General features: G+C 40.5%; 1 protein-coding gene across 1 annotated transcript in view; it reads left to right on the top strand.

Moving 5' to 3' along the window:
- DOCK2 (dedicator of cytokinesis 2) overlaps positions 1-20,186 on the top strand; it is a 538,858-nt gene that overhangs the window by 369,649 nt on the left and 149,023 nt on the right. The window lies entirely within an intron of this gene.

The raw sequence follows: 20,186 nt of genomic DNA, 5'->3' as shown, positions 1-20,186 counted from the left end.
TTTTATGGCCAGGGAGGAGTCTCCCATCAATTTCTCCATTTAATTGTGATTCATTCTTTGAAAACTTTGAGAACTTTGTTTTAGGCTGAAATCCCAGTCAGGTATGTCTATGGTCTTGGTCCTTTTGTGTCATGCAGTTACTGACATGAATGAAATATTTATCAGGTTGCTCAAAGGAAGTTTATTAACACTGATAATATATACATATTGTATGTTATGGACTAAAATGTGTGTGTGTAAAAATAGACAAAGAATGGTCGCTATTAAAAACCTAATTGTCTTGGACATTTATTATTTTTAGTATTTGCTGTTCTTTATATAATAAATATAAGAAATGTCTAGTTAGCTTAGACAGAAAATGGTAAGGGTGACACATGCACATGTGCATGCACACACGTCTTTAAAACAGTACTGTTATAAAGCATAACTAGGGATGGCATTTATGTTCTACACTACTGCCTGCAATGCAATGCACTCCGTCCCACATCAGTCAGAATTCCATTCATTGATGTCCCCCAGCACTTTTATTGCTATCATTTATGGAAGGTCTTGAATATTCTTGTACTGTACAAAAGCTCTGGTGATTTATTTTCATAGTTCATCTGAAAATGAAAGTTGTGTCATCCACAAGATAACTGATTTTAATTTTTTTTAATTCAGAGAAAAAGTCAAAATGAAAAACTAATATTTTCAGCACAGTTTAGTTTCTATGACAAGTTTTTATGCAAGATATTTGGTCTTATGGGTAAGGGGAATGCTTGGGTAAAAGTAAAATTGCTAATGAACAAGACTAGTTGTTGACCATATTAACAAAGTATCAGAGCATAATATTTACGGGTTTCTTTAATGTAATAATACCAACCTGGTTTTAACAGCCAAGGGAAAATTGTATTTTGTTGCCTTAAAGCTTATATTAGAATTTATGTTCCAATTAGAAGTGTTCTGGTGTGTTTTTATTTATTGATTCATTAAAAAAAAAAACCAAGAGCATAAACCTCCATACTTTTATATTCAATTGGTTTGATTTTCCAAATCTGTTTTGCAATGGGTAACTGAGAGATGAGTAGCCATGTATAAAATGTTAAAACAATGCTAGTTCCTAAAAATCCTAAACATTATTTTTCCAAAAATCCCGGTGTGCAGGTTAGACCTGCTGAGGAAATGAAAAGGGAACAATGAGCAACCACTTGACAAATAGGCTATTTTTCATATGCAAAGTAAACAAGACATTTTAAATGGTTTGGGCCTGGTTTTCCACTGCTTTATAACTTGTGCAGTCATTTACGTGTACTTTGTAAGTTTATAACAGACTATAAAATGTTCTAGGTGAGGAGATAGGATCATAGAATCACAGGCCATGTCTTCTCTATGGAGACTATCGCAGCATAGCTATGGTGCTGTAGCTCTGCCAGCATAACCCTGTTGTGAAGACACAACCTATAGTGTGATGGGGAGGGGTTTTTCATTCCTGTAGGAACTCTACCTTCCTGAGTGGTGATAGTTTCCTAGCTGTGTTTGCACTGGGAATTAGGTTAGCATAGCTATATTGCTCAGAGGTATAGATTTTTCACACCCCTGAAAGCCATACCTACATCAGCCTACGTTTTATGTATAGACCAGGCCATAGAGTTCAAATCTAGTCTGGCCTCTTGTATATCAAAGTCCACCAAAAGAAACCTGCACTTGCATGCTAAACCTAACAACTGAAATGCGATCAAAGTATTACAGCCCACAGAAGATTAGATTATGATGTTACACAGGCTCTTGATCTTCAGATTATTTTTCTGCAACAAATTATATTTTATAATTTTGGTAAGACATTTTGTTCTGCAACTTTCATTAAACTTAACCACAGAGGAGGGGTGCTACCTACCTATCACCCATACTCCAATACCAGGCATTTAAATGGTTTCAGTGCTGTGGTTACACGCCTCCTACTTATACCCCGTAACTCAGGGTAGGCTCTTCTCAGCCTGCCCCTCAGGACTCAGTTTGCTTTGATTCCCACCAACCCCGTGAACGTGCCAGAGGGTGCAGAAGGGTGGGGACTTCAGCCGCTGAGGGCCCCCCATGTCTCACCCTATCCTATGATCCCAAGGCTTATCATCAAAATCCCAGCTCTTTTACTTCTGGTGTCTGTTCATTTTGTGCTCTAAATCTTACTGGGAACTGGCAGCAAGTTGTAACAACTCACCCAAGTACCTCAGTTAGGTACTAAGCACATTTTTGCTTAGCTCACTGTGGCTTGAAGGTGCTGAAGGAAAGTGAAAAATCTCTCCTGTCCTCTGCCAATTGGCTCATGGGAGAAAATTTCTCTCCTGACCTCCAAACGGGTGATCGTTTAGACATGCACCATCTGTCTGTCTCGATTCCCATTACTAGCTTAGGGGGGCTGCTGCAATGGAGCTGAAAGAGCCTCCACATGGCCTCCATTCCTGGGAGCTGGGAAATGCTGGCCAATCAGCATCCCTCTCCCCTCCTCAACTGGCCAATGGGTGCCAGAGAGTTGGGGTGGAGGAGGAACTACCTGGTGTTCTTCACTGAGTGTCCCCCTACTTCACTGCTGGGGCTGTCCCCTTTCACTCCCAATCCCTTCAAATTCCCCCACCCATTGAGGTGGGAGGATGGCTTTTGTAGTCATAGGTTATAAGTTATTAGAACTGTAATTTTTAGGTACATGGTATGAGTACAGAAAGAAATAAGCTGGCTTAAGGACTGCCACCTCATACTGATATCATTTTATATTGTACCTCTCACTCATATACCTCTCAGCTGCTCAGAAGGCCACTTTAAAGGTACATGTTCTCTTGGCAGCCTCCTAAATCCATACAGATAGTATGGAATAGAGAGGAACAGGAGGTGGGGGACAGAGGAGAAGCCTGTTAGTGGGGTGCAGCAGAAGAGGTGCTTGTGTTTCTTCTTTCTGGGCTTGAAATGGAAACTGTCAGAGAGATGGACTTTAATTAACTTTATCCACAGTAGTACAAGAAATCAGTCTTGGTTCAAGTCCTTGCCGTGATTAATCAGTATGTTTTTTTGTTGTTGTTGTGTGTCTGTTCATGAACTAGCTAGCAATTGAACCTTATTTGAACTTTCTTGGCACTACCCAGAGATCTAAAAATACTGGGGAGCTGAAATTCAAGTTACATTTCAAGCTGAGTCCACATTTGCTGAAAAAACTCATGTGAGACCAATCATAAGCGATTTTTGAAAATAGTCAATTATCCTTACTTCCAGTTAAACACCATACATGCATACATGAATCATCAAGCTCAAACTTGTTCAGTTTGCAGTGAGATTTAGCTATTGAATAAAACAGGTTGTCCATAGCTGTATAATTTCAAGGTTTGCAAAGAGGTCCTCAGTAAAATGTTTCCCAGCCTTTTTACAGCTCAAACTTGGAAGGCTTGGCTCAGGTCTAACTACAAGTGTTTTCAAAAAACAGATTGGAACTTGCTGAGTTTATTCATTATAGCTTCTGTAAATAACTGCTTATCTACTAAGATGCTGTTTTGTAATTGTTTGAAGACCTCCAGCTCCCACATCTCACATACATTGTAGCTTTATTACAAAAGCTGAGGCAAATAAAACTTTAGATTTGTATAATCCAATACCATCACCATCCTAGGAGTGCAATATGAAGCTGGCTACAATAATGTCATAGACGTGTGCTCTGTCAGTATCACTGCTGCATTGGTTGGTCAACTACACAAGTGTAAATGACTTTCTCTCAGCTAACAATATGAAAGTAGTCTTTTTTAATTTTAAGGAAGCAAATATTGAGACTCAAAATAGCCAAAACCTCCATTTTTGGTCCAAGGAAGAGTTACCCCTCCTAGGTCCTATCAATGGCTGAACCTCCATGGGGCCTGGGTACCCAGGTGCAAGCAATATGGCAAGAGTGCTTTACACATGTGGCCTGGTCTACACTGTGTGTGTGTGTGTGGGGGAATCGATCTAAGTTACGCAACTTCAGCTACGTGAATAACATAGCTGAAGTCGACGTACTTAGATCAACTTACCGTGGTGTCTTCACCACGGTGAGTTGACTGCTGTCACTCCCCCGTCAACTCTGCCTGCACCTCTCGCAGAGGTGGAGTACAGGAGTCGACGGGAGAGCACTTGGGGGTTGATTACACTAGTCGCGATAAATCGACCCCCCGCTGGATCGATTGCTGTCCGTCAATCCAGCGGATAATGTAGACATATCCATGCTTGCCATCAATTGGTTGTAATTTAGAACTGGTTGAAAAACAATAGATTTTTCATCAAAATTGTGATGAATAATTTTGACCAGCTCAAATGTTGAATAGAAGATATATCCTCTTTATGGTAACTATCTTCTTCCACCATTACACCTTGAATCACAAGAGTAATTGCTATAGGTGCTACAACAAAGGTGGACTAAGCGGTTATGGGCGGATCCTTTAGCAACGCCACATGGCAATGCCTTTTATTGCTGGGACCTATTTTTATCCTTGTCCAGTATTGTCACAACTCAATAAGTGAAAGCACTAACCCTTTCTACACTGATACCAATAAGTCATGCTTAAAACATATTTCCCAGGCTGCCTTGGGGAAATATTAGTTTGGGAAGAAAGGGTTATATTTTGAGGAAAGGAGTATTTGACAAAGTGGCCAGGGAGGGTGGAAAAATTGTTCCCTCAAACACAAAGTTAAACTCCAATTGTAGTAGAAGTGAAACGAAAGGGATGTATTGCTTAAAAGAGTACTGTCAACTTGAAAGCTAAGAAGTTTTTTAAAAGTTTTAAGTAGTTTTGTTTACCACACCTTCCCCTAAGCCCTCCTGTCTGTCGCTGACTTTTTTAAAGGTGGTCTTACTATATTTTCTATTCTTTTAAAAATATAGAGGTATAGAGTAAAGTGAGTATAAATAAAGAGGAAATAGTGAATCTGACTGCATAAAGTGCACAAAGAGAACACAATGGGAAAAGAGTATGCTTTGTTTTCTAAATTTAGCAGTACTGCAGTCTTAGGTTTCACTTGTAACAGTAGGGGGATTATTAAAGTGACATTATCCCTTCATTTACAAAAATATAAAAAGACCTCGGAAAAGATATTCAGGTCAATTACATGTAACAATTCCCCTCCTGTATTTAAGTATGGAAGTAACTTTGGTTTGTTCAGACAAGCTTGTGTGTCAATACTTGGCTGAACTATATTTTATTACTTTCTACAGTATATAAAATTATAGATCAGATTATTAGTCCTAAAGTGTGGGTTAAAATGAAAGAAAAATTGCTGTAAGTTGTAAATATTTCCTTTTTTATTGCTTTTAAAAGAAATGTTAAAGAGGTTAAGATATATTCATCTGATAGAAAGAAAATTGTGGAAATATGGTTTGGTGATAAAGATGTAGGTGAAGGAGTTTTCTTAACTGAAGACAGTAGCTGTGGACAGAATTTAGAAGGCCAACCCTTCACATACAATAATGTCAAGCTAATGTTCAATAGTTTTTCATTCTATTGATCTGATTTTCCACAAAAGCTTTTGATTGCCCTAGAGAGAGATGACAGAAACAAAAAAAAAAAATTGAATTTCTAAGTGCTTGAACTTTCTAAAGGGTCAAAAGGTCATCTTCATATAGTGGCTTATGGCATATTGCAGAACTTTGCAAATTTAATATATAAAAATTATCTTAAACAGCTACAGATGATCATGAAAAACACAAATCTCCAGAAATAAGGGATTGGAGATGTTCTATTAAATTCAGTCACTTTCCACTGCTCACATGCAAAATTGTAACCCTGGCCTTCATCCTTGGATGTGGGTTTATGTAGTTCTAATGTCACTATTATGTGACAAAAAACACAGCAGAACAAAAACAACTTTCTGGATTAAATGGCATTATTTCTCTATTATTGAAAATGCTCTTTCAATGCCAAAGAATATAGATACACAATGGCTTTTCCTTGTCATTTTCCTGAAAAAAGTCTTATAGGCAACAGTGTGTCTGGCAGTCATGGTGGTGGTTGTGTTGGAAGGTTTGATTGTAGTTCTCAAGCACCTTCCATGTGGGCAGAATTTGCACTTGAGCACCTGCTTTATGAAAATGGTGAGATGCTTTAATTCAGGCCTTACCAGACACTTTAGAACTGGAGAACTAAACAGCTTAGCTCAGAAGCAGTCAAAGGTGGGTAAGACCTTGGTGAAAAGCCCAGACCCACCCTATCTCCAGCAGTTGGGAAGTGGGAGTGTGCTGGGATTTCCATAATGGTGCTGCCGCTGGACCATGCTTGAGGGCTCCATGTATCATAAACTGGTTACTCTTCTCCCTCTGTCCACCCCAACTATTCTCCAGTTGTTGGAAGGGAGGAAGGAGGTGGTGTCTGATACTTGACCCTTCTTCTAAGCCCTTCTAGTTGACAAAAGGAGGGGATGGTCTACAGGGCCACACCCTTACCATTACTTCCCCCCTTTTTTTTGTATTTGTATTTACATTTGCATTTTCCTCCTTCACGATTAACTCCAGTGCCTGCTTTTCAGATCCTTCCCTGGTAGGAACATCAGGAAACTAATATGCTGCTTGACAGTATGCCAGAAAGCCCTAAAGGCCAGGAAACTGGCCAGAACTTTAATGTCTCTCTGATGCAGAGGCAGTCAGCTTTCAGACTCAGGAAGACAGCTCTCCATCAATTTATATGTGGCCGTTTCTTTGTAACCATCTTTGTAAGGGAAAGCATAAATTCTGAAAAAGAAAAGCCTACCACCCTCTTCCCCCCCACACACCCTTACCGTAAGCCTCAGTTCTTACCGGGAAAATCTTCCAGTGTGTTATGGATGAATAGATTTGATATATCCTGATTTAATTTATTAATAAAATATGCTTTAACTTTCATGTAACTAAAGGCAATTATCCTATAAACTGGGACTTAATAGCAAACACTCACGCTGGCAGGATGCCCTTAGATATGTTGAGATTAATGAGCAGATGGTTTTGCACAAACACAGTGACTCTTCCAGTCTGTTATGTTCCAAGAATTGCAATCCCAGAAGCATGGTGCTGCTAGGTATGATATCACACATGCACTACAAATCAAGTTTAAGTGTAATGTCTTTTGGGAAGTAATAATATTCATGGTGGTAGAACTCATCATTTTGGAAGAGGGACAAAGAAGCTAAACATTCAGCCAGGTCAGTCTCTTTTCTGGTTTGCACCTCCATGCAAATATGCGTTACTGTTAAATAGAGTTGTTGAAATATCAATTTTAAAATGTATAAAGACAGTTGCATTATCCCTGTTGAATTTTGCATGAAGCCCCATTTAACAGGATTCTAGCTGCCAGATTTTTGCTTTTTTTTTTTTTTTAAGTAGATGAGTTGCATGTCAAAAAATGCTTTCATTGCAGTGACCTTGGTAAGCGAGGTTTAACGCACACACACGCACACCGTTGTTCTGCATAACCCAAGGAGGCCTTCTAGTCTATGGTCTTTATGCTGGTTCTTCCCAAATGACATTCATATCCTGGGAATCTGGTTGGATATCAGACTGGGACTTTCCTTGTGTTGAAATGCAAGAGAAGGAAATAGGCATTGATTGGGATGTAGAATGTTTGGCTTGATTTTGTTCTTGCACCATTTTTACATCAGTGTACATTCATTGACTTTTCAGAGATCTCTCTCTCATCACTGTTATTCAAGGTGTGTATGTACTACAGTTGGGGAGATACTTCGGTCCATGGTGTCACCAATAATAGATAACACTCGCTCTGTATCCCCTTTTCATCAAACCCTGATGTTGCTATTTCTATGTCTTCCTAAAGGGAAGTGTTGCATTAATGTAGATGAAATAAATGCCCCCAAAGGGTCAAAGGTGTTGACGTGATCCTGTCACTGTCCAACATTAAAGAGCATTCAACAAGTCTGAGATTTGGTATACAGAGACCTTGGTTTTCTTAGTTTCATGGCAAACATACTATTAAACATCCCTTTAACCATTTATTTAATGTACAAAAACAGAAGGCAAAATAGCTAAAGAATTTGAAATGGAAAGTAAGGTTTTCATTTTAACAATTTCTCTTATTCCCCTTTCCTTTAGCTGTGGAGAATTTTTAAAAGGAAACCCTCCCCTATTAGCCATTCTCTTAGGTGGTATCGAAGATGGTAATAACTGTCCTTTTGGGGCAGAGAGTTGTGAATGAGTGAGTTAGAGCTGTTGTGATTGTTGTTAAACTCCAGTACTATTTCCTAGAAGACAGAACAAGACAAACACAAATGGGGAAAGAAGAGACAAGCAAAGACTGTCTTTGGCATTGACTTTTATTTTCTACCTGAGGACTGGAAATGACAAGCACTGCACATGGGTTTGTCAGCCACTTTGAGGCCTGGCAAATGTGTAGAACATTGGGCTGTGTGGGACATTGCTTTTTATCTACCTCTTTGGTCACAGGCTGACACAGTCTTTGCTGGCTGAGCCAGATTCTTTCACTGGTCTCTCACAGGGTGGACAGAGCAGGATGGGCCCACTGTCCCATTGTGCTGGCACAGTTAACCACAGGATCAAATGGAATGCAAAGAGCGAGAGAGAGAGAGGGGACAGGAACAATAGTGGGGGTAGAAGGAAACACACAAGGAAAGAGGAGCCAGAGCCAGATGTCTCAGGCTGAAGTTTCCACTGATGCAGCATCGATGGCTGGGTCTGGGCTTCATGATGATACAATGACTTTCAAAATCCACGAGCGAAGGATGAACTCCCCAGAGTGGAGCAGAAACCTTCCCCCTCCTCCAGGAACTCCTCAGTTGGAGGGCCCCACTCAAAGTCTTTTCTTTATTTTAAGACCTCTAAATAACCCATCCTCTCATTATTTTATCCACAAATCAGGCTAATTTCTGATGCATCATTTTGGTTCATTTATTTCCAGTCCCACATTTTTTTGTTTTACCAGACAAAATCTTCACGCCATCCTTGAGTTATATCAGTAGGCCTTTTTATCTGGATTAATTCAGTCTGTTTCCCTTGTGTAACTTTTCCCATCAGCATTTATATTTATATGTTATTATAACACTTTATAAATTTGTATCCACTTTCCCACAGTTAGGATTACATGTGGGGTAGGCCTACAAGGCTCCAATTATCAGTACAGGAGGTACTTGGAAAAGACAAAATTGGTTAAGTTTTAGCCTGGAAAGGAGTATGCTGATGAATAGCAACTAGAGGAATAAGTGTGGTCTATAAGTCCATCTTAATACTTTGCTGCTCTTGAGTCACAGATGAGAGCTGTGGCATATGATGGTTCTTTCATCTATTGGTGTTGTAAGTCTCCAATTATTTCTCCATGATATGAGCCTGGCTACAATAATTGCCACTTTGTAGCATCAAATGTTCTTTATCTCAGCTTCTTTCCTATCATATAAAGCACTCATCTCATTATGTTATCTGAGCACCTGCTTACAAGGAACCCAAATCTATCTCCTTGCAGCGGTTCACCTCTTGAATGGGGTGAGCTGTTATATATTGCATAGCCAGTGCAGAACATGGATGTATTAACTTCTGGCTGCAATCCAAGGTATTGGGTTTTATCTAAAGCTCAGAGCAATCTCCCAGAGACACCCCTTTTCACTTGCAAACATCCTGTCTTTGTTGGGATGCCCTTGCTGTTAGGTTTTGAGGTTGAATGTTTTAGTGAAAGATCAACTTCTGGCAACTGCTTTAGTCGTTAATCAGCAGCCAAGTTTGTCAAGCTGTAAAAACAAAATATTATCTTTCCATGCAGGCCTCTGCCTTTACGTTTAATAATTCTAGCAGAAGATCTACAGTCTTTGGAATGTACAGTGGTTGATTTATTTTAAAAGGATGACATTTTTGATATATTGGCTATTTTAATTGGTGTAAAGCACCCTGAGACCTAGGCAATGAACACTATTTGCCAGTCTTCAAAATAACTGTATATTACAAATATACACGCACATCTACAGACACGACCAATAAATAATTAACAGTTCAAACCAACAGATACACGTACCTATGCCTGCAAAATGTTTCACCACAGTAAAGGACTCAAAAGCTAAGTGATTAGCAACTTCACTATCCATAACTTCTCATATATGGTAAATCTTGTAGAACAAGTCTTACGTAATTTTAACTAATTAATTACTAACTGGATCATTCCTCCCTGAAGTTTTGGATCAATGTTTTGGATATTGTGCTGCAAACACAATATCTTAAAGTCTCCAAGATTTGAAGTGATCTATAAATAGTTTCTTTAGACCCATATAGTGTTCACAGTCCTTTGGAGGCTAAAATATGCTGGTCATATTTCCATATAGGATTCTCATTTACAAAGAAAGCAGCATCCTAAGGACAATTGTTAGACCTGTTATGCATCTGACACTTGTCTTTGTAGTGAGCCATAATCTGCTAATTCACAATAACCTCTTTTGTGCTATCACAATATCTGCTGTAAAGTAGTTAGCTTCTGTCTTCCCTAAGCACAATTCTCTCTGTGCCTCAAGGTGAAAAATGAAAGCTAACTATTTGCAAGCTCAACACTTTATTTTTATCTCTACCTTATTTTTTTACTAGCAAAGTCAAGTGGATCAAGCACCTTCTTGAATGAACCATAGGTGAACAGAAATACAAATGAGGAAAAGAGAGAGACATATCTGTATGTGCTTTTAATCCTTTATATTCTTATCAGAGAAGATGCCTTCCCCTTCCCTGAAGGGAAACAAATATGTGATCCTCTGATATATTTCAGGATAAAATTAAATAAAAATAATAGAAGAGTACAAAAAAGTATTTCTCTTATGCTTTTTCTATATATCTATATTTACAAAAAGCGCAAACAGTGAGATATTGAATTACCAGGACTGAGTCAAACTGATTTTAAAAAAACACCACCACAGATATATTTGCATTTTTCTGACCAACTGGTTTAACATGTTTTCAGTTCCCCTGAAATTTCAATGCCAGTGAAATTTCAAGTGACATTAAAATGGCTTCTAGGAAAGCCACTGACTGTCTTTTTGCTTATATCTACAAAGTGTTTACAAACGTTAAGTCAATACCTGTACTTCACATTGGGAACACTGAGACTCAGAGATGCTGAGTGACCAGCACAGTCATACAGCAGTTTAGCAATCCAGATCACTTGGCCCACGGGCTGATGCCTAGTCCCCTGGCATACAGTGACCGCATTAATGTTGGGACAAGGGCAAGCTGCAGCAGATGCTGAAACCAGTGGCACAAAGCTCTGTGTGAATGGCTGTGGGTGGATCCACAGGGTATGGGGCATAGCATGCTGCTTTTCCCCAAAGGGCTAGCTCTGCTCCTTCCCATGCAAGCATTCAGAGGAAACACCACCGGGGAGCCCCATAGAGTGTCTTACTTCTCCTCCCCTGGCTCCCTTTCTCTGAGTATTTCTATCAGAAGGAGCAGTCTAAGCGATCTATCAGGGATCGACACTCCCCGTCAACTCTGGAACTCCACCAAGGTGAGAGACAGAAGCGGAGTTCCTGGGGATCCAAGGGGATCCGCGACCGTTGATCCCATGCTGTGAGGACAGGAGGTAAGTTGATCTAAGATACAGCGACTTCAGCTACGCTATTCTGGTAGCTGAAATTGCATATCTTAGATTGATTCCCCCTCCCCAGTGTAGACCAGGCATTTGTCAGGGTTGAAAAGTATGGGATAGGTCTCTGGCTGGCATATATTAGCCTAACTCTATTGAATTCAATTAACCTACATGCATTTATACTATCTCAGGTTCTGGACCTATGTCCCTTATTTTCTAATTTTATCTGGCAACAGCAAAAGGCACTGTGTGATTTCTAGGAAGGGATTCACTCAAGATGTTCCTAAAACATAAACTGTTAGTAGGAGCGTACAAAAGACAGGAGCACAGTGGGGTGGGAAGAGACACGTTATACAGGTGAATAATTGAAAATGCCTATCAAACCACATTAGTTGTTCCATGGCTTATTATGCTAGCTTCCTTAGGCATTTATATTTTCAAGTAATCAAGCTTCTTAATTCACAGATTTTCAAAAGAATTCAGCACCATTGTGAGAAGCAGTTTTGTCACCTTATTTTGGTGTCTATAAGGGAGATAAGCTGTACTGAAACTATCACTCTGGGTAAATATTAAAGGAGAGTCCACAGACTGAGATGATGATGGTAAAGCAAAGAAATTGTTAATAGAAGCCTCCACATTTTGGTTTTTGCAGTTTTGCATCAAAGCAGTCACTCATCTTGGATTTCTTTAGGCACACTTTGTTGTACTGCTATCAGATTAACTCTGGTTCATTGTAGAGTATATATTAGTTTGGTTGTTCAAAGGTGAATTTGAAAATAATAAGTGCTCTACTAATAATCTAAAATGAATTGGACATAACAAGCAATTTATAGTGGAAACAAGTCACAGTAGTAGGGTAGATGATGTTCTGAAGCTATTCTTTTCTGACTAAGCTATTCAGACAGAATTAGAGCAGATGTGAATTTAGCAAACTGACAGTTTGCAGTATTAGAAAACTACTACATATCTGTCTATTGAAATACTGAATAGAGACAAAGTGATAAATACTATTAAGTTATAATGTTTTCTTTGCCTTAAAAGATGTGTCTTTAGCAGGTAGCAGAGGAGAGGTTTAGCCCACCAGGAGAACAGTCCATTCAAATGCAGTAACTTTATTCCCATGATAAGTGTTGCCAAAGTTGATGTCAGTCATCTGTGTCTATAGTAGGTTTCACATTCGTAGCGATGTGCCCATTTTGTACTGCTGTCTATTTCTGATTCAGTGGCAAGCTGTTGTCAGCTGGTTGCTTCCGTTATCTCCCAAAGTTTCTCACAGTTTTTTTTTTCTTCATCTCACTTTTCTCTGAGTTTTTCACACTCTTTCCTACTGCTTTGTATTTTGTCCACAGAAGTAGGAAATGTCTGTTTTAATCTCCCCTCTGTCATGCTGACTGCTTATTCATTCTGTATCCAGTGCACCTCTTATGTTCCTGTTTCAATTTGCTTGCTGTTTGTGATTGCTGTTTCAATCACTGACCATGATAAGCAGCTGGGATTGAGGCTGGGTCAAGGGTTTTTTTTAAGCTCCTAGAAAAGCCATACGTGCTTTACCCTGGCTTTGTAAAAGGACACACAAGAAGGCAGTAGAGGTATGAAACAGGCAAGTGAGAGTATAAATTAATCTTGTAAGATATTTTTCTCTTTCACTGACTGCGGGTAAAGAATATAAACCACTTATGCACATGTGATGTGTGACAGGAAGAGGAGTTGCTAGCCTCAATACAACAATTTCTAACTGGCTTAAAGACTCAGCTTGATAAGTTTATTGAAGGGATGGTATGATGAGACTCTCTACGATGGCATGTAGCCAATCTGTGACTGCTAGCAGGAAATATCCGCAATGACTGCTGATGAGACCTTAGATAGGGAGGGCTCAGAGAATTTTTTCCCAGGTGTTTGGCTAGTGGATCTTGCTCAGAGTCCATCTGATCATCAAATTTGGGGTTGAAAAGGAATTCCCCCCCCCCCAGCTCAGACTGGAGAGGACCCTGAGGATTTTCATCTTCCTCTGCATCATAGAGCATGGGTCACTTGTAGGTTTAAACTAGTATAAATGGTGGATTCTCTATAACCTGAAGTCTTTAAATCATGATTTAAAGACTTCAATAACTCAGCCAGAGGTTAGGGGTCTGTTACAGGAGTGGCAATGTGCAGGTCAGACTAGATCAGGATGGTCTCTTTTGATCTAGAAGTCTGAATCTGAGACTACTTTTTTGAACTCTGCTTGTTTCGGATCTATATGCGTAGTCATATTGATAAGGCCTCATGAGCCAAAGCTCAAAAGAGATCCTCAAAGTAGCAACCTCACTGAGCCAAGTGAGCTTGAGCATGACAACTCTCTCCATACCTGCTTTGGCTGCTATGGGATTTGTATGTTTGATGAAAGTGCTGATTGGACAGCTTTCTGCATTTGCTGTCAGCCAAATTAAAGCTACAAAGACTCCTTTGAGATATATATATATATATAAGCTTGATGTATACTCAGTCTTAACATAACAAAACTGATCTTGATTTGCTAGGTCACATGAGTCACCGGGATAAAAACATTATAGTGTGTGCCATGCATAAAGCCAAGATCTCTGTATGATTTTGGTTTAAGCAGACTTGTCTGGACCTAATATAAGTCTCTTGCAGAGGAACGTGATTAAGTTCTTCAGGCATGAGCCCTGTTTTTACAAAGATGTGGGTTTTTTTTAAGTCTTCAGTGGGTTTTCAAACTCGGTGATAACAAAAGTTTTCCAGCTTCTTTATATGGTCTTTTAGTGAACAGTACAAAAGAACATTGTTTCCCCTAGCTCAGATTATCCAGTATGTATTGCACCTGATTAGTTCTTTGTTGTTGCCAATACATCTACAAAGATCTTTCTATCATTACAGATTGCTATATCTTACCAAACTATGTAAAGTTTTGATACTAATAAATACTGAACTGAATGAATTCAGCTTGTGTCTTGGCATCAAGGTTGCTTATGCCAGAATGCAAACAATGACCTGAAGAAGAGCGCTGTGTAAGCTCGAAAGCTTGTCTCTCTCACCAACAGAAGTCGGTCCAATAAAAGATATTACCTCACCCACCATGTTTCTCTAATATCCTGAGACTAACACAGCTACAACAACACTACTATATCAATGAACTTTCCAGTTCTAATATAGGTCTGCTATAAAAACAGTTGAAATATTAACTGTAGCATGGAAGCGGACCTCACTAGGATTGGAGTAATGTTTGCAAAGGCTTAATGAGGTGGGTTTTTTTTTCAGTGTGAGCCATATTTTGTTCAAGTGCTCTTGACAGTAAAAATATAAAATCATGTCTCAAGTTTGGGGATTGTCATAGTATCTTTCCCCAATCTGAACCTTAGAGTCCAAAAACTGAGGTACTAGCATGAATTACTCTAAGCTTAATTACCAGCTTAGATCTGATACGCTGCCACCAATCAGGACTTTGGTGCTATAAATCTAGTCTCCCTAACTTTCATGGGGACCTCAGCCAGACCCCCTGGATCTTAATACAAGGGAAGTAAGCTCTTTCCCTCACTAGTGCTCCTGGGCTTTTCCATCACTGGGTTACTTGGAAGCATCATGGATTCACTCTTGATCTTTACACACGATAGGATTCAACTCCCTCCTTTTTCCTCACAGAGGCTCAGAATTCAGCTCCGTGATCTAAAGCAAAGAGACATTTACTTTCCCCTTCCCCTCTTTTCTCCTGGGAGAGAGAGAGATAACGAGAGAGAGGTTTTTCTCCCTTTTCCTTTTTCCACCAATTCCTGGTGAGTGCAGATCTTTCCTTTGCCTTTACACCAGGGAAAAATTAATCAGATCTTTACAGAAAGTTTTTAATGAAGCGTAAGAAAGAATCTCTGTAATTTCAAGATGAATATGCACAGGCTTTAGTTATAGAACTGGAGAAAGTTCTTCCAACGAAATACATTTTAAATATTTCCAGAATAATTTGCAAATAAGAAAACAATTAAAAGGACATATTACTGCCTTTCTACTTTGTCTTACAAATTGGATAGAAGATTAAGAAACCTGTAGGTACGTGTGGTCACTCTCAGAAATCCAGAAGAGAACAAGCAGAACAGAACAAAAGACACACCCAAGCTTCCACCCACCCAGATTGAAAGTATCTTGTCCTCTGATTGGTCCTCTGGTCAGGTGTTACAGGTCACTGTTTGTTAACCCTTTACAGGTGAAAGAGACATTAACCCTTAGCTATCTGTTTATGACAGGGATGTTCTCAAAGGAAATAGTTAGATGTGGGCCAAGATCTTAAGAGTACCGTGCCCTAACTTTCAGCTTTTAAATCCATACATAAACATCTAAATAAGTAGCTTGATTTTAAGTAGTGTTAACCACAGGAGCTGGTGGGTGCTCAACACTTTGAAAAACCAGTCCCCTTATCTAGTTGCCTATGTATAGACTTCAAGCTGAACTTTAGGTTCCCATTTTTTAAAATCCTGGCCATGGCCTTGTATCTTAGAAGCAGGTTTCAGAAGTGGAAGTTAAGAGGCTGACCCTGCTAAGCTGCCTAAAGGTGAATGATAACCATTGGAATAATTGGATTCTCATATGCATGATTTACACTTCTAAAGATAAGGTTATGTGCAGATTTTCAGATTAAATAGAGATTCTTCAGCTTCTAGTAATAGCTTTAAAGTACTTTGCATTTTTTATTTAGTTGATAAGCAAAGTGGTGCCTATAAGTAGGGAAATATTTTTGTTCCTCTCAGCCCCTGTGTTCCAGTTTCTGTCAAAGACACAGTCTGAAGTCAATCTTTAGGAGAATTATAGAGTTTCAGGCTAGTCCCTGGTGTTGCATGCAGTTATTTGCAGATCCAGTTTAGGCCATTTAGGATAGACATCTCAGTATCTGATGTACAGACTCAATCATGCATAAATATCTATACATTATTCTTTATAATAAAGAAACCACTTGTTAACTTCACAGACCAAATGTTGGAAGGAAGGTGCAAAAGGTGCATTGTTACAGAGGTCTCAACGTATGACTATCATTTGATTATGTGTTTAGAATATTTATGCCTTGCTTAGAGAGGGCTACTAACATTTAGGACCTAAATCCTGCAGTTGAAGAGGTCCCCAGACAGAGCACACAGCAGTGGGCAAGAAAAGGGCCATTGTGTGGTAGATGTGAATCCCTTGCCTGTTCTACAACACTTTGCCACTCAAAGTTCAGGAGGAACATAGATGAGACCAATAGATCCAGTGGTGTGTGTATCCACCAGACATAGCCACTGCAAATTGGGGATGCAACAGCAGCTGGAGCTACTGAAGCTTCAAGATGGCAGAAGTAGCTGAGGAATGACTTCATTGTCACCTTACAGACTAAGGGATGTGTATGACACTCTGTGCCTTGTGAGAGCACCCAGCAGCCCCATGTTCATTCTTGTAAAATGATTGTGTGGTATCCAATGCAAAGTTTGTCGTGCTAGGTGCCTTCGGAAGGCTCATGATGCACTGAGAATTGTTGTTATAGTGTTATAGGTTACAATTTCATGCATGTAGTTATGAGTCTGAAAATGTGTCTTTATGGCTTGAAACAAGCCTAGGCAAAAACTCTCCAAGAGCAGAGAGGCAGTTCACACCTCATCAGGGCATGTATGGGACAAACCCAGCCACGCTCACAGGAACAAAGGATGCTGTCCTAGGCAGCAACAAAAGGATCTATTGAACTCTCGAGTGAGTCATCCTTTGGTCAGTTTGAGACTAACTCTGAAGGAGGGAGGAAAGTCAAGAGGGAAGAAAGGACATGATAAAAGAGAGAGACTTTTCCATGCTCTTCCTCTCTGCCACCTTCATCTACAGAGATCACTATCAAATGACTGAAGTGCTGATCAAACAGGAGAGCCCTGCTGAAGGGCAACCTACCAGCACGTGGTGAAAAGCATCTAAGTTTGTAAGGTCACTGAAAGTATTAAGATCAGCTTAGAATGCATTTTTCTTTTATTTCATTTGACTAGATCCAACTTGTTATGCTTTGATTTATAATCACTTAAAATTTATCTTTGAAGTTAATAAATCTGTTTGTTTATTCTACCAGAAGCAATGTGTTTGATTTGAAGCATGTCAGGGACTCCTCTTGGGATAACAAACCTGGTACATATCAATTTATTTTGTTAAATTAATGAACTCATATAAGCTTGCAGCGTCCAGCGGGCATAACTGGGCACTGCAAGGTGGAGGTTTCTAGGTTGTCTGGGGCTGGAGATATTGGCTAGTGTCATTCAGTTGCACAATCCAAGGAGCAGCTTACATGCCAGAGGCTGTGCGTGAACAGCCCAGGAGTGGGGGTTCTCACAGCAGAGCAGGGTATGGCTGGCTCCCAGAGTCAAGGATTGGAATGACCTAGCAGATCACCGGTCCATATAACTCCAGAGAGGAATTTGTCTCAGAAGCAGACTTCTTTCCCTTTCTTATCATCTGAGCCACGTCTACACTACGCGATAAATCGAATAGCTAAAAATCGGTATTTAAATAAAAATTGATATTATAATTCGATTGTCACGCAGCCAACACTAGGCACAGTAATTATCGGCGCGTTGTGCATATCCAATGGTCCGAGGCTAGCGTCGATTTCTGAAGCGTTGCATTGGGGTTGCTATTCCGTAAGCTTATCCCATAGTTCCCGCAGTCTCCCCGCCCCTTGGAATTCTGGGTTGCAATCATTGTTGCGAGTGGTTCTGGGTATGGTCGTCAAGTCATTCCTTCCGGGAAACACACAGCTGACAATCCTTTCGTGCCGTTTTTCCCTGGATTGCCCTGGTAGACGCCATAGTACTGGCAACCATGGAGCCCGTTCAGCTTTTTTTTTTCGGCCACTGTATGTGTACTGGATGCTCACGGACAAGGCGATACTCCAGCGCTACGACAGCAGCATTCATTTTGCTTTGCATGATAGCAGAGATGGTTACCAGTCATTCTGTCCGTCTACTGCCGGAGTAAACTGGCAATGGAGATGACGGTTATCTCTCCCTCCTCTGTACTGTCCACTGCTAACATGAGTGCCCCTGGCTGAGATCGGCGTGGGGGCGCAATAAGCAAAATGGGAATGACTCCCCGAGTCAATCCCTCCTTTATGATTTTCTAAAATAGAGTCAGTCTGCCTATGAATAATGGGCAAGTTACTAGAGGACCAGTGTATCAGAGCCACAGCTGCTACCGTGTTTCAGTATTTCACAGGGTGTGCCCTGCAACAACCCCACCCGTTGCTTCCCTCCGCCAACCTTCCTGGGCTATCCGTGGCAGTGTCCCCCCCCATTTGTGGTCATGAAGTTTATAAAGAATGCAGGAATAAGAAACAGAGATTGTCAGTGAGATAAAATGAGGTGGATGGCAGCCTCCCAGGCTTATGACAGTCCAGGCAGCTACAGAATCTTTTCTCTTACACAGGAAAGTGGGAGGGGGTCTGATTGAAGCTCAAGCCCCCACTTGTCAATGAGGAAGACGGTTACAGCCGTTCTCTGTACCAGTCTACTGGAATTAACTGGGAGTCATTTCCATTTATTACCCAGGCGACCCCCTGGCCAGCCTAGACTAAGGCCAGCCAGGAGCAGCTCACGGGCTGATGGCTGACGATTGGATATCAGTTCATATTGTACCGTTTCTACCACCGGGTTAGGGGAGAGGAGCAGATACTGCTCTTCACTGCTTGCAGCATATCGCGTCTCCAGCAGCGCATTCAGTACACATAGTTGGTGACATTGAAAATGAAATCAAAGAAATGACTTTCTCCTTGTTCTTTTCACATGGTGGGGGGGTGAAGAATCTGATGGTGCATTCCCTGAACCACGCCAGACATGTGTTTGAACCTACAGACATTGGGAGCTCAGCCAAGAATGCAAATACTTTTTCAGAGATGCTGTGGACTGTGGATAGCTGGAGTCCCTCAGTACTCCCTCCCTCTCCCTCCCTCCTATGAGCGTCCATTTGATTCTTTGCTTTTCGTTACACTTGTCATGCAGCACTGTTGTAGCCTGGAGATTTTTTCAAACGCTTGGCATTTTTGTGTTCTTAAATGGAGCTCTGATACAACAGATTTGTCTCCCCATACAGCGATCAGATCCCAGTATCTCCCGTACGGTCCATGCTGGAGCTCTTTTTGGATTTGGGACCTGCATCGCCACCCGTGTGATCGAGGCTCCACGCTGGGTCAATAGCAGGAATGTAATTTTCAAAGAGCTCGTGGGCTTTTCCTATTTACTGCCCGCTGCATCTCGAAGTTCAGATTGCTGTCCAGAGCGTCAGTGGTGCCACTGTGGTATATACCGCCCGTGAGGCCAATAACGTTCGATTTCCGTCCACCATAACCCGGAATCCGATATGTTTATTATCGATTTTAGCGCTACTCCTCTCGTCTGGGAAGGACAGAAATCTAGAGATAAAGTGCTCTTTTATATCGATATAAGAGCGTGTGTGAGTGTGGATGGTAGCAGCGTTAAATCGATTTATCACTGTTTAAATCGATTTAAACTGCGTAGTGTAGACCAGGCCTGAGTTAAGCTCAGCTATTTGGGGATGGTGAAGGAAAAATTGGGCCCTGATGAAGGTCACCCACAGGCCTGTAGACCTAAGTTGTTGATATGAATGGTAATGTAGAAGTGGTGTGCTTCCAGGCATGGGAGAAAAATCTGG

This window comes from Chelonoidis abingdonii, chromosome 7 (genome assembly GCF_003597395.2).
Source record: "Chelonoidis abingdonii isolate Lonesome George chromosome 7, CheloAbing_2.0, whole genome shotgun sequence".
In the NCBI taxonomy this organism is placed as follows: Eukaryota; Metazoa; Chordata; order Testudines; family Testudinidae; genus Chelonoidis; species Chelonoidis abingdonii.
This window is presented reverse-complemented; position numbering and strand designations above follow the sequence as displayed.